General features: G+C 37.3%; 1 protein-coding gene across 6 annotated transcripts in view; it reads right to left on the bottom strand.

Annotated features, from left to right (window-relative positions):
• LOC149231065 (Protein phosphatase 2C family protein) overlaps nucleotides 1–11714 on the bottom strand; it is a 434498-nt gene extending 422784 nt beyond the window's left edge. Inside the window, exons 1-2 of one of the 6 annotated variants that reach the window (XM_089379109.1) lie at nucleotides 11513–11714; nucleotides 11356–11409 (exon numbers count right to left, since the gene is read on the bottom strand). The gene's annotated coding sequence lies outside the window, so the exon portion shown is untranslated. Of the gene's footprint in view, nucleotides 1–11355 lie in introns of all 6 variants that reach the window. The other 5 variants (XM_089379108.1, XM_089379112.1, XM_089379111.1 and 2 more) reach the window with 5 other exon arrangements.
• Nucleotides 11715–15245: the final 3531 nt, after the last annotated feature.

Raw genomic sequence — 15245 nt, 5'->3', positions numbered from 1 at the left:
AAAGGAATATGATGCCTTGATAAACAATGGCACTTGGAAGCTGATTGATCCTCCATTGGGAACCAAACCAATTGGCTGCAAGTGGGTCTACAAGAACAAGTATAAAGTTGATGGCTCACTTGAGAAGCACAAAGTCAGGCTTGTGGCAAAAGGTTTTGCACAAAAGGAAGGGGTCGATTATGAGGAGACTTTTTCCCCCACAACAAAATGGGCTACCATCGAGACACTCTTTGCCCTAGCAGCTCAGAACGGTTGGAAAGTCCATCAAATGGATGTAAAAACTGCTTTCTTGAATGGAGATCTAAAAGAGAATGTTTTTATGTCCCAACCTGAAGGATTTGTTGTGAAAGGACATGAACATAAAGTATGCAAACTTGTGAAATCCTTGTATGGTCTCAAACAAGCATCGTGAGCCTGGTATGAAAAACTAACTGAGCATCTTTTGAAACTCAATTTCAAACATTATGATCTTGATGATGCAACTTTGTTTGTCAAGAAAGTTGGAAAAACAGTTGTATATCTTGTGGTATATGTAGATGATCTTTTGATGACAGGGAACAATGAGAGCTAAATTGCATCCATAAAGAAGGAATTGAGGAATGGTCTTGAAATGATTGATTTGGGCTATGTTCATTACTATCTTGGTATTGCAGTAACTCAACATCCAAAGTCCATATTCTTTTCTCAAAAGAAGTACATTGGAGATCTGTTGAACAAGTTTGGCATCGTTGAATGCAATCCTCTAACTACTCCAATGGAGCAAAACTTAAAGCTCACATCCATTGAAGGAAAAGAATTTGAGGATGCAACAAAGTATAGACAGCTTGTAGGAAGTCTCAACTACCTGACTACTACCAGACCAGACATTTCATTTGTTGTTGGAATCCTCTCCAGGTTTATGAAAAATCCTTGTGATGGACATTGGTTTGCTGCAAAAAGAGTTCTAAAGTACTTGAAGGGAACTCGAGACTTTGGACTCAAGTATACACAGGTGGGCGACTTCAGCTTGATTGGATACTCTGATTCAGACTTCGATGGAAACAAAGAAACTGGGGTATCTACTTCTGGTTATGCTATGAGTCTTGGATCAAGAGTTGTCTCCTGGAGATCACGCAAACAATCAGTTCCAGCAAATTCCACAACAGAGGCAGAATATGTGGCAGCAGCTGAGGCAACAAAAGAAATTGTGTGGCTCAGGAAAATTCTAGAATATTTGTAGGTAAAACAAGTACATTCAACTCCACTCATGATTGACAATACCTCGGCAATAAAGTTGGCCAAGAACCCAAAGTTCCATGATCGAACGAAGCACATCAATACAAAATATCATCTGATTCAACATCATGTTGAGGCCAAAATAATCCATCTTCACCATTGTTCCACTAATGAGCAGATTGCAGACATCTTCACCAAAGCGCTTGGAAGAGAAAAGCTTGAAAGATTTAGAAAGATGCTTGGACTCACCAACATCCCTTCAGATTAAGGGGAGGGGGGAATGTTGACACCTAATCATAGAGATTGGGTGAACAACTGTAAATAGTGTAAATAAATAATAAGAGAAAATGGAGAGTCATCGGGAGATGAAACTCAACAGTCACTCCCTCATATATATAACTATGAACTGCTTGAATGAATAATATAATCTCATTTGAAGAGTTACCTCCTGGCCTGACATAATCTAGAAGGTCGAGATTCCAGTAAACAAAGGACTGTGGAAAATTTCTAGACCAAGGTTGAGACCTTGAAAAGAAAAACTTAAATTGTGAGATCAAAGACTAGGAGAAATTCTCACTCAAGAGAAGAAGTTTGTTATGCATATCTCTGAGATAGTCCGTTATATACATTTCTGAGGCAAGTAACAAATATGGCAAGAACATAGAAATTGTTCAATGAAGACTATGAGGTAAGCCACAAGAAAAACAAAAATGCTACTATGCGACTACAAGAACAAGCATTCATAATAATACCAAATAACTACATGACATCCGAATCTTCTACAGCACTGAATCTTCACTTACAATATTGAAGGAGATGTAGAGTAGCCAGTGAAGTTTGAGGCCTTCTATTCTAGCTCAAGATTGTAAGTGAAGTCATCGTTCAAAGTCTGTCCAAGCAAACAAAGTTCTATTTACAAAGACACGTCCAAAATCCAAGACATTTGAATTTTGAAGGACAAGAAATTTGAATTAGCATATCTCGCTCTCTATGGGAAAGTTTGAAGCCTAAACTTTCCAGGACACTGATTATACGCAAGCTCTGAAAGGCAATATTTATTAAGGACTGAAATGTGTCATAAGGCTCATTGTATGCATTGTAATCTGAAGTTAAAAAGCAGATCATAAACTCTGTACGAATGATGAAGTATATCTTTGTCCAAGGTTCAGTGATCAACTCGATGATACAAGACCAATAAGACCGAAGTATATAGTCTATGAAAGGGATCAAAATCATCACTAGAAACCGAGACTCCATGAAGCAGTATTATATCTCCTCATAGCTAAGAATGTGATTAAGAATCTGAGACAACTTGAAGCAGAAGATGAAGGACCTGAAGGGTCTCTACTATTGAAGTATACAGCATGTACCAGGTTTGCAAATAATTTTGTTTTCTTAAAGCAGTTAGAGTAGCAGCTACAATGGCATTTGAAATGTAGAATACCTTTGATTAGCAAAGATGTGAAGAATATAAGACTAAGGAACCATCTCAAAGTTTTGAAAGCAACCATCAGCATTAGCAAACAAGATCTACCAGCAGCAGCACATAGCAGAATTAAGGTCATTAAGCAGCATTGTAGAAGTATCTCCAGCATGATATTCTGTTTCAAGCATCAACCTAGCAGGCTCTAGCATTTGAAGAATCAAAGGAACATAGCAGAAGTCTATTGTACAAAAGATCAGACAGCTATCAACATGCATTAAAAAATAGTCAAGGAACAGCATGGAAGAAGCTACTCTTCAAAGAAGAAGCAGTTTTGATGACAACATACTTACTTTAGAAAAAGCTTCTGTAGTATTGAAGACTCATATCTTCATAGGGAGTTGAAGGAAAAGCAGGATGCATATAGATCAGAAATATACTTGGACAGAAAACATAAGCATGATATGTTTTGGTCAAAAGTTGAAAAAGGAAAGCCTAGATGAATATTTTGACATATGGCAGCAGAACATGTCATCGGCAAAACTTGTATACAAAGGACGTATTATTGACCTCAAAGAAAGCTAGCAACAGATATTGATATCTTGCAGTGTTGCACTAATCGCGAAAATATCACGATAAAATCGTTTTATTGCGATTTTTTTAAAAAAATGATAACATCACGCGATAAAAATGATTTTTATTTTTTAATCCGGTTTTTATGAAAAAATCGCGATTTTTTCATAAAAATCAAAAAATCGCGAAAAATAAATAAATAAATAATAAAATAAAATATTTTTTTTTTATGAGGAGGAGGTGACCCAAGCTACCTCTGTCACCAATAGAGGACGTGGTCTACCTCCTATAGCTCCTAGTTCTTCAACTTCTAGAGCACAGTAGAGTCTACTACCAACTCCACCGACATCTACATCTAGAGGGGCAAAAAAAATCAGTAGTATTAGACTTTATTTATTTGGTTCATTTCATTGTATATGACATTATCACTCATGATATGAGATACATTATTATATTTTTTGTTGATATTTTGAGGCTGAGTTGGGAGTCATGAGTCAGGACTTACTATTCAGGACATGATTCACTGTTATGTGTGATGTGGCACTAGAAATGATATTAAACATCTTATATATTACTTCTTTTATCATATTTATGTGTCAATGTATTTATTTTATGTTGTAGATGCTTTAGATATTAAAAAAAAATGAATATTTTTGTATGTTACGATTTTTTCCCCGCGCCGATTTAATCCCGTTAACTATTAGTGCAACATTGATATCTTGACTAGAAGGTCACTCTAATGATAATGATATTCATAATGATTGGGATATGGTATGACTTTAAGAAGAGTGTCTACTACAGGGATGGGAAAAAGCAGTAAATTGGTACAGAAAGTCATGAAATAGTTTGTTGATCACTTGATGATATGATGGGTTCGATTTTGATCTAGAAGAAGTTCACTTTCCTCAGATGGAAAGAGGGAGATATAATTGGCTCTACATTGATTGGTTTGACAAGTACTATTGCTGACAGAGATACTACTGATGATTAGTGGAAAGTGATATAATTTCTTAAAAAGGATGAAGGAAAAACCCTGTCACGAAGAAAGAGTATGTGAAGGCTTGTGTGATCAACATTGAAAGAGTTTGGCTCCATAAGATGTTTGATGAACTACTTGATGACATGATAGAGCTATGTGAAGATTGACAAAGATCCAGGAAGGTTGAAGCTCGGTATGATGTGATGTGAGATAAGAGCCCTGCAAGCTACAACTAGATCTCCACAGAAGAATAAGTAGCTGATGAATGAGACAAGTTGAGGCTTGTGGTTATGTCTCCCTATTTGAGAGGGAGTGAGAATTTCCTACCTACTTGAGAGGGAGTGATGAGAGGCACTGTATTCTCCATGTGTCATGCACTATGGTCAGGAGTCAGGACTAACAGTCGCAAGCCTAGTGAAGGCACTGGTAGGGAGAATGGAGGATTGGATAAGCATTTGGGACTGATACTCCTTGAGGATTGGGAATCCAAGATAGAAGTAGTCCCGAGGACCAATACTCTTTGAGGATAAGGGTAGGGTATCCAAGATAAAAACAGTTCTGAGAGAGAACCAATATTCTTTGAGGATTGGGAATCCAAGATAAGAATAGTCCTGTAAGGACATACCTAGTGAACATTTGGATGGGGTATGTGCCTTGAGAGGCGGTGGTGGTGTCCAAATGTATGCCTCCCAACATTGTGCTCTAATCTAGTGGAGAGTTAGAGCTTGTCAGTCAAGGCCTTGCTATTTTGTAATTGACAATGTTGGTTATGATGATGATGCTTGATGATGCTTATCAATCCGAACTCTTCTTATGAGAATATTTCAATTTGAGAGTATCCTTGTATCCTGTTGTGTAATTATGAATACCTCCCTAGTTAAGAGGGAGTGTTGAAAAATGTAACCATAGGTTTAAAAATCGGTTGGTCTGAACTGGAAACCGGTCAAACCAGTTAGTTCATTGGCCAAACCAACCGAACCAGTCAAAAAACCATGTTCGGTGCATCATTCGCCCTTTTTTTAGACAAACCGGGCATAAATCGGTCAGTTCATTGCCAAGTCGACCGCGGATCCAACAGAGGCATTCTTGGAGGCTTGTGAGGTGGTTTGGAGGGAAAATAAGGGTTGTTTCCCTCCAAAAACAACCCCTCCAAGCCAATAAAAGGAGGTCTCCCCTCTCATTTGCCTCACACATCTCATTTAGAGTTTTTGTGAGCTTCATTGTGAGCTTGGAGAGTGTTGAGTTTTTGCTGGAGTAGTGGAACAACAGAGAGTTTGAGCTAAGTAGTAGCCACCATGCCTCCAAAAGCCAAGGATACTGCATGGGCTCATTGTGATATGATTGATGGCAAAATGATTTGCAAATATTGCCAAAAATCTATTGAAGGAGGGGGTATTAACAGGTTCAAGCAACACTTGGTTGGGATAGGAGGCCATGTAAAGCCATGTGGAGCACCAAATGAAGTAATAGGGCATATTAGGGCAGAATACCTTCAGAAGTTTGAGACTCAAGTCACTGAACTAGCAGAGAAGTTTGTGACTCAAGCAGTTGCAAAGTTTGGGAGTCAAGACTCAAGTTTCAACCAACTGAGTTTGATCGTGATGAAAAGTTTCAAGTGATGATGTTGATCATTAATATCATATATGTAGACTTGTAGTAGGCCAGTGGTCCCATAGCTTGTAGGCTTTGTTTTTGGACTCTAGATGCCATTTAGAGCCTCATTGATTATATATTTTGTTGCTGATATTTATTGCACTTGGTGCCATTTTGATATATTCACCTTTGCATGGTATATATATGAGCAAACTTCGCATATTTTGTGTCTATTCGTTTCAAATCATGGTTTAAATCTTAAAAATAGTTTTTTCATTATAAATTAATTATTTCATGTGTTTTTTTAAAACCAGTTCATTGAGATCTAACCAATCCCAGTTTGACCGGTTCCGGTTTGAAACCCAATTTATTAGGTGGGTCGGTCCGGTCATGGGTTCCGGTTTTTAAAACTATGAATGTAACTAGGTTTGGTCTTCATAATTATCATTGTACTTGTATCAGAGCGGGAAATATTCCATCTAAAAGAAAAATGAAGAAAAAGAAATTATTATCATTATTTTTCTAATCGAATTCAAGCTTCTGTGATCCATAATTTAATTTGGAAACAATTTCAGAAGAAATCACATTGGTAGATTTAAGCTGACGCATTTCAAACCAACCAATGTTGTTCATCATGGTTCATCATCTTATCCTGATGATGAACCACACTGGTTGGTTCGAAACGCGTCGGCCTAAATCTACCAATGTGATTTCCTCTGAAATTGTTTCCAAATTAAATTATTTTTCTAGTTGAAGCATGTTCTTCATGCTTCTAGCCTCTAGGGTTTATTGAGTCAAAAGAAAAATTTTCATGTGTGAAAGTCCCATTTGGACTATTTGTAAGAAAGAGAAAAATTATATTTTGAGTCAAAAGAGTCATTTTGTCACCCACAAGAAAAAGTCGGCCTGCCCATAAGTTGTGTCTCTTCATATGGTCGAACAACTATATATATTAGCAATTGTGCTCCACATTTCGAAAACCAATTCGAATTTTGTGCAAGCAAGAAGCAGAAAATCAATGAAGTAAAAGGAGAGAGAGAGAGAGTGAAGTCAAAGGGGAAAGAAAGGTTTGTTTTCTGCCCTAATTTGCCCACACGTGCGAGACTTTCTATGGTATTTCAAAGTTGGTATAGGGCCGAAATTGCAGGGCCTAAAATTTCAAGAACAGGCTGAAATTTTAGGAGGTGACCATAATTCAGAAGTTTGACCAGCTTTGACTTTGTTCGATTTGACTTGAGTGAAGGATTAAATAAGCGCTGACTTGAATTTCTATGGCAGTTTTGGTCTTGGTCTTGGGTCTTGGATATCTCATTTTGATGTGATTCTATAAGAAGAGAAGTTGTTTGGGTTTTCCCCCTTGTGGGGTTTTGCCCTAACTTGGAGCCTACATTTTTGTGTTCTTTGTCTTTTATGATCTTCTTGTTTTATGTTTTGGTAATTGTTTGATGAAGAGAACATAATAAAAGAAAATAAGAAGCCAACAAATATTCACAAGCAATTATCAAGTAAGAGAAATCAACCCTAATTGCTAGCTTATTGGTTTCTCAACACTTTCAACAATAGCTGTCGCAATGGCTACTAATTGGCAAAACCCAATTTTGGAGCTAGCCGCAAATGAAATTATTAATAGCTAACTTTGCCCCATCTGCCATAAAAACAATGTCAGAAACCCATGCAAGTGTTTTTTCAAAGGAACATCCAACCCACTCACAACAACCATCAACTAGAAAAGACAAAATAGATCTACCCTATGTGATTTAATCAAGCGAAATTTCAAATAGAATTGGAAGTCGAACAGGGATGCCCCACACAGTACATGCTCGATTCCTATCATTCGAAGACCCAAGGTTCGTGATTAATTCAATTTGGAACACTGACCAAACATTTGAGGGAGGCCAATTCTAATTTCCTAGTCTTCATTGGATTCGATTAACAAAACAAGATTATAACAAGTGGAGGCTTTTCAAGCGCCTGTGAAATTTCCTCGAATGCACCAACTAGATATTATTCTCCAAACTGATTAGCAGTTTATTTGTTTACGGCAAATAGCAAATAATTCATTGATGCATTCTTCACAAATAAGATACATTGTGTTAGTAAAATAAGGAACTAAGAAATAGATGTGCATGCATAAAATTTGACACAATTATTTTGGACTAAACGTCCCCAGAAAAATGCCGAAGAGAAAACTAGTGCAGCAGAGGAGGGTTTATTTTATTATGCAACAAATATGGAGAATTACAATTGTTGGCCTTCCTCGCTCAACTCCAATAACTTTATCTCACTGGAAAAATACTGGGAGGACCCTTCTCCCTCTTAGTAAATCAACCTGGACTCTCCTTGGCCACTCACACTCTCCCTAGCACTCACACCACTAGGCATACATGCGCACTAAAGCCTCTAGGACTTTCGCACTACCCCAGAAACACCTCCTGCCAAGTCATCCTACCTGCCTCTACCTCTGGGATAAATTCGCTGGGCCTCTCGGGACTTGATCCAGCCACTAGCTACTGAATCAATCCCTCTCTCGGCAGCTCACACTACAGAACTGGGAAACTCGCACTACAAAATTCGGCCTCCCTGCTGGATAATTCGGCCTTCCTTCCCTGACACCGAAACTAGAAAACCACCTAAGAAATTCTCTAGAGAATTCTCCCTACTGCAACCCCTGCTACTCTCAAGCGCGAATTGTTCCCTCACTGAATACTATGCACTGGGTAATTCGCACTGCCTTGCTCCCTTGCTCCACAACTATTTCTATCTCCATCCCAATTGACTTGCTCTTATAATCTTTCGATGGAGCATCAACGACCAAGATCTAATCGCGATCGATGGCTAAGATCAATTTGACTCCATCAATACACTTTTCTGGAAGTCTCTAGAGCAAAAGTCGATTTCCTCAATTAATGGCCATTAATTAATCAATTCCTAAGTTAGACCCTCTCTAACACCTTAAAGACTAGAAAACTTGTCTGATGCTACCCCAAATCCATAAGCTAACACTCCCTCTTAACAAGGAAGGTGTTCTCCCCATCATCTCTCATTTATAACTTGTAGTTGGACTAACCACGTTGCTGATGTCTAACATCTGTTACACCTCCTTTCTTCACATCGCACACTAATTTGACTCTCTGTCACTGGAAATCACTGTGAAGAGGTCAATCTAGCAAACATTGTCTATCAACACTGCACATACTCTGATTTATCTCACACTGTTGTTGCTACTGCTTTGCTACTTATAAGTTATATTGCGCTGATGTTGCAAATACTGCAATAGTGAATCTGATCTCACTTGATCTCCCTCTAGAACATAACTGGAAAATCTCTCCTCGATGGAAAATCCCTCATGGAATCTCACTCTAGCTAGAACTACACTTGTAACCTGAAACTAGGCGATTCGCACTGCCTCCAATTACGCAAATTTCCTACAAGTACAGTTGAAAACTCGATCTCCACAGATCTACTATGTCACTGCATCTGGATATGCAATTGTCCCTTTGAGTCCTTTGACTGCAACTAACTTTGCATCGTCTATAAAGCACCTGACTGCGCCTAACTGGCTTTGCTACTATCGCTCACACATTTGACTACAACTAACTCTACATCTGCCCCTCAAGATCTGACTACACCTTGCTGACATCTCAATCTTCTTGCTACTTTGTACTATGGGCTCCCATAGCAAAGGAATTGATCCATGTGAACAACAACTGGATTTGAACTAGACTTCCTGCTGCTCACCCATGGACCCTGTCCAAACTGATCTCTGAAGCATCATGCCCCTCCTCCATCTGGTGGTATCACTGCTATCAATGTGAAAAGACAGGGACAAACCCCAATGTGGGGAAATCCTTGATCAATTCTTCTTATAATCTTCAATAGTTCAGTAGAGAGAGAGAGATAGTACAAATATACAAAACTGATATTTTATGACAGCAACAGCAAACCCTAACCAGCAAAGTCAAAGCTGGTCAAACAGGTCAGATTTGACCTCCAATCAGCTCGGTCAATAGCCCAGACAACTCGGCCTCCAACAGCAAGGAGAAGCAGCCAAAACAGTCCAAAAATCCCTGTCAAACTTCGGTCAACAGCAGTCAAGCCTGCGGCCAGCCCTAGCACAGTCAACGTTGGTCAACGCAGGGTCAAAGAGAGGTCAAGAAGGCTGTCCAGAACTGTGGCCTGCCAAGGAGAGGCAGCCTAACCCAATCCGCACTCAAGGAGAGTCAACGCTGTCCAAAACCCTCCTGCAGCTTTGGTCAAACTCAGTCAACGCTGCCCTAAACAGAAAATCAGACTTCCTTCTTCGCACGTGTGAGAGGTTCTGCTCCAGCTATGCGTACCCAAACAAGAGAGGAGAGAGAAGGATGAATGGATGAGATGGTGAAATGAAGCCATGAGGTCTCCTCCTTTTATATGCAACGTTGAGGTTAAGTTGGGGGTGAAAATAACTATTTTGCTTGATGGCCGACCTTGACAAATTGTCAAGAATATAAATCAATTCATATCTCCATATATACATGTCGGAATCAAATGATCTATAGATCAATCCTACACCCCTCGGAAAGAGGAATCCAATAAAAATATCAGCTGCCATAAATAATGTGACTCATATGGAGTTTGGCCCTAGTTGCCAATTTTAAGGGTGAGACTATCTGAAAAATGACAAAGGTGTATTATTGGGAAACATGGCATCTACAAGGGTTCTAAAATACAATTAGAATAGGCTTTACCAACTATTTTATAAAGATCATTCAAGATATTGCCAAGCACAATAATATTTCGCCAAAACTAAAGGATGAGGCTTCATCCTTGACCGTTTTATTTAACAGAATAATGTTTAAAAGAATAAATAAATAGAGCAGCTCTAACTTTCTCTCCGTAATAGCCCTTGTTAAAGTAGGTCAAAATGTACTGTAGTAATTAAAATTTACAAAATCGCAATCTGAAAAATATGTTCCTCTAGTGGGAGAGATCAAGGGAGGAGAACTAACCCTTACTTTAATATAGTTTATATGCGCTGCTCCACTTTATTTACCTTAAGAGACGGTGCAAAAGCACATTTATATGAAGTGTGACCCTCGAAGCTTCCTTAATTTTCCCTTAAAAGTACAAAAATCTACAAAGTTTGTCTTCGGGTTTTCCTTCACTTAACTTTTAACGGAATGCGATGACAAGTAGTGAATAAATTTCTAAATCTTCGTAAACCCTGTTCAATTTATTAAAAGCGACCCTCCTGCAGAACCGCCTTTAGATAAAGTGTGATCCTCGAAGCTTCCTTAATTTTCACTCAATTTCTAACGGAATACGATGACAAGCATTGAATAAATTGTTAAATCTTCATAAACCCTCCTCAATTTATTGAAAGTGACCATCACTCCATTAAATTTTGTTAAATTTTAAGTACAGAGTTTTACTTTTCAATTTCTTTAACTGCTCCAGTAATGCACATTGTTTAAGTATGGGATTCCTGTGTTCGAGTCCCAACCCGAACATAATAAACAACAATAGATAAATCCAGAGTCCGGCCTAAAGAGAAATCAAACACTATACAGTACAGGCAAGTGTATGGACTTACTTTAGCAGATTGATCACCACGCTAATTCCTAGCGCTCGGAGACTGCAGTCGAAGCTGTAGCTGGGGACTCTGAGTGTCTATGGGAAGAAACAATGCAATAAACGAAGAAGAGAGGAAGCATAAACGAAGGAAATAATTTGCCAGCTCCGTGTACTACTACCTGAGGAGATGGCCTCTCTCGATTCGAACACGCGATCAACAAGGGGGTGCCCAGAGAATGCTCGACGACGGCCAACCGTTAGCGCTCGAAGGCTTTTGCGATGGCCAACCGTTAGCGCTCGAAGGCTTTTGAAAGTAAGGAGACACAAGTGTGAAGACACGAAGTCTACACCTTCAGGCTTTTCCTTTTTCTTTGCATTTTTTTATATTGGCATTCAAACATTTTTCTTGATCGAAATTTATAATCATCGAACTTAAGGATAAAGTTGTTCTATTTTCATTGCGGTGTGAAATGGTTTCGACATTATACACACTGTTTCTATTGCTAAATAATTAAAAGGGATTACGCTAGAAGGAAGCCAATGATACACTAGTGTTTTAGACTTTAGTAGCAAATGCAAGATCGTTGCCCACCCATCAAAACCTTTTTAGCTAAAGAAAGAGTTGTTTAATGCTTTGGCTTCTTATGATTATAATGATTTTAGGGATATTTTTGGTTGTGAAGTTATAATTTTTTTTTCATTTATGGGTCGTTGGATATACTCCTGCTGTTATAGTGGTAGTCGTTAGATGTGATCTTGGGTCTTACCTAGATTACTTTAACAAGTTATAGATCCACCAAGGTTAAAAATAATAATAATAATAATAATTCATGTTCATAATGATTTTAATTTGCTCAGCGTAGGTCCATCTTAACTCTTGATCTACCAAGGGTTGAAAAGAATCAAATCCCTTGAGCTTCAAACATTTACTAACCTTCTTAACTTGCTAAGTTAGCAAAACTAAAGTGATTGTGTAATGTTTATTTTCCTTATTTTCGATCATAGAAATAAAATGTTAGAGAGTTTCAATTAATTTCTTTCTTAAGGTCTCATGGACCATAGTGGTGTTAGTAGATGTTAATCATCAGCAAAAGCATCATCATCATCATCATCATATAAATTTCACATCTATATAAATAAAAGTATTATTTTTTTAATTGAGAAATGTTTTCGGCGATAATCACATCAAAATTCATTTGTCGACGTGTTTCGAACCAACGAGTGTGGTTCATCATCAGGACAAGATGAACCATACTTGTTGGTTTGAAATGCATCGACAAATGAGTTTTGATGTGATTATCGCTGAAAACATTTCTCAATAAACTTGATATGGATCACAGAAGCTTAAATTCATTAAAAGTATTATCATTTTTCATTTTATTAAAACGTTGATTTAATCTCTAAGGAATATCCATGAAATATTTTTAGTAGTAGTGAGGGTTTAGATATATCTCAAAAGTATAACTTTTTTCTTTTAGATTTATAAAATAAAATTAAAATGTGAAATGAGTTATGGTTTTGGGCATGTGGTAGTGATAACACATGGTATTGTAACAAAGCCTATTTACAAATTAATAATATCCATGGAAAAGTGGGGGTGAATATCCATGGTCAAGATTCTTGTTATAATGTAAGTGTATTATAAGTATTAAGTTTTTATGTGCTTATTAACTAGCTTTAAATATGGTTATATACTTGTTATTAGTCCTTGCTAAGGCAGGACTCTAGTAATAGATTTGCCTATTGACCATTATTAGTTTAGCATTGCCCAATGCAACTTATAATATTTAACTCTAAAAAAAAATAAATAAATAAATAAATTTCAATATTAATAATAAAAACAATATTTTTCAAATATTTGATTAAATCGTAACTTAAAGGTCTTATTGTAGCCTTTGCATAATATAATGTCATATGAATAAGTGCATCATATATTTTATGTTTCGTGCCCACTGGCCAGAAAGAATGCAAAAGGAAACAAGAAACAGCGAAAAAGGCCAAATGGCTGGTAGAATACAGAACCGCTGGAAGAAGAGGACTTTCAGCCGGAGAATAAAGTGAACCAAGAGGAACCTGATACAAATATGGAACAGAATGGCACACAGGAAGAAAAAGCACCAGACCCTCAATCGGAGGACCAATTTAGGCAGCAGGAAAGGCCACAGCTGGAAGTTAGCGGCAACAAAAGAACTCATGGATCAAAAGGATCAGAATCCGACAAAGAACCACCAGTGAACACACAAGAATACACACAGGCCATCATTGTTCCCCCTTCCGACTCTCAGGGGTGGCGTAGGGTGGAGAAGAAGAAAGGCAGAAAAGTATAGGCTTGAAGTAATTGTTAACTTTTTTTATATTTATTTAACAGTGTACTCGTCCTATTCATGGACAGCTATCTGTATATGCTCAAAGCATCTACAAAATGTAATTTATTTCAATATGAATATAAATTGCGACTTTTTCTACGAGAAAAAGTGCATCATATATTTTATGTCATAATTTAAGGATGTGGTTTCAATACTCATGCGTGATTTTTAGATATTTGTGTAGTGATTTTTTAATCTAACAATAAAATTCTTGAAAATAGCACATATTCATGTAAATAACATATTTACCATTAGTGACTTCCCACCATAATTTAAGTAAGTCTTTACATAAAAAAAATAGATAGAAATAACATGTAACTTTAACATTTTTTCAACATATTAAGTCGACATTTAAAAATGTTGATGTAAATCCATGTTTGCTTATATTACACCTATATATATCCCCTATATTGGGCTATAGAGCGCCTCTCGGCACAACCAATGAGCCATGTTTGACAAAGAATCTAATTAGTCATTGACGTGATTAAAGCATCCACCTCGTAGGGTTAGTATTGTGTATATGATATAATTTATAGAGGTTTTGATAAACTTTATAATGAGAATTTTTTAAAGTTAATTAGGCGAGTCAATGATTTTTGTTCATTGTGATTAGAGAAGCAAGGGAAATGTGATTCTATCTCAAAGGGTTGGTGCCAAGAGGTTAGAAGAAAATGGAATAAATTTAATGATCTAGATGCATGAGCTCTTAGTGTCTTAACAACATATTGATGTTAAATGCACTAAATGATGGAGTGAATGCAATGGTTGGATATGATTTTAAGCAAGAGTGAATGCAATGGTTGGATAGGGTTTTAAGCAAGAGTGAATGCAATCTCACAAAGTCCTTGCTCATTTCTTCAATGATGTAAGGCATGTTTATTATTGTGGGTTTCTCACGAGAAGGTTTTAATATTTTGAGAGTGGATGCAGTGAATTATTGCCTTAGTCATTTATGGCATTAAGTAAATGTTGGGTTATTGTTGTCATAGACAATGTTGTGTTGCGTCACTAGCTTATCACCTGTCATAGATTCATCACATTGGCGTCTTTGTAGTTGTGGATGGTGTTACTCTTTCTTTTGGCTTGTTGCTTGTTATGGATTTATCATATTGTGGTTGTGCGGTTGGTGGTAGGAGTGGGTGTGTTGAAGGTCCATTATTGATTGGCTTGCCATTCTGAAGTTTTATTACTCATTTATTTATGGCATTGACCTTGTGGTATTTAGTCAAGTGTTATGAATGGTAGCAAGGTTGTCATTATCCAATGGTTGCGTTGCAAAGCCCTTGTTTGTCTCTTTGTTGTTGGGAGATTCACTTGTCATTGTAATTTTTTCATGTTAGGTCTTAGTGATTATGGTATTGATGGTGAAAGTAGATATGGTGGACTCTTGGCTTTATTGTTTATGTTGTCAGTTTGTCATTGGCTTTCCTATGATTCTAGATAATGCCTTCTAGTTCATCATTGAATGTGGATTTGTCATTCTAAGGTCTTCGTAGTTTTGGCATCGGTGGCTTGTTAGTTCCCTCAACCTTAGGTAGTTTGT

The sequence above is a fragment of the Pinus tabuliformis genome, chromosome J, assembly GCF_031772625.1.
Source record: "Pinus tabuliformis cultivar Carrire ecotype Pingquan chromosome J, CPIR1, whole genome shotgun sequence".
In the NCBI taxonomy this organism is placed as follows: Eukaryota; Viridiplantae; Streptophyta; class Pinopsida; order Pinales; family Pinaceae; genus Pinus; species Pinus tabuliformis.
Note: the sequence above shows the minus strand (reverse complement) of the source record. Positions and strands in the feature narration are given on the sequence as shown.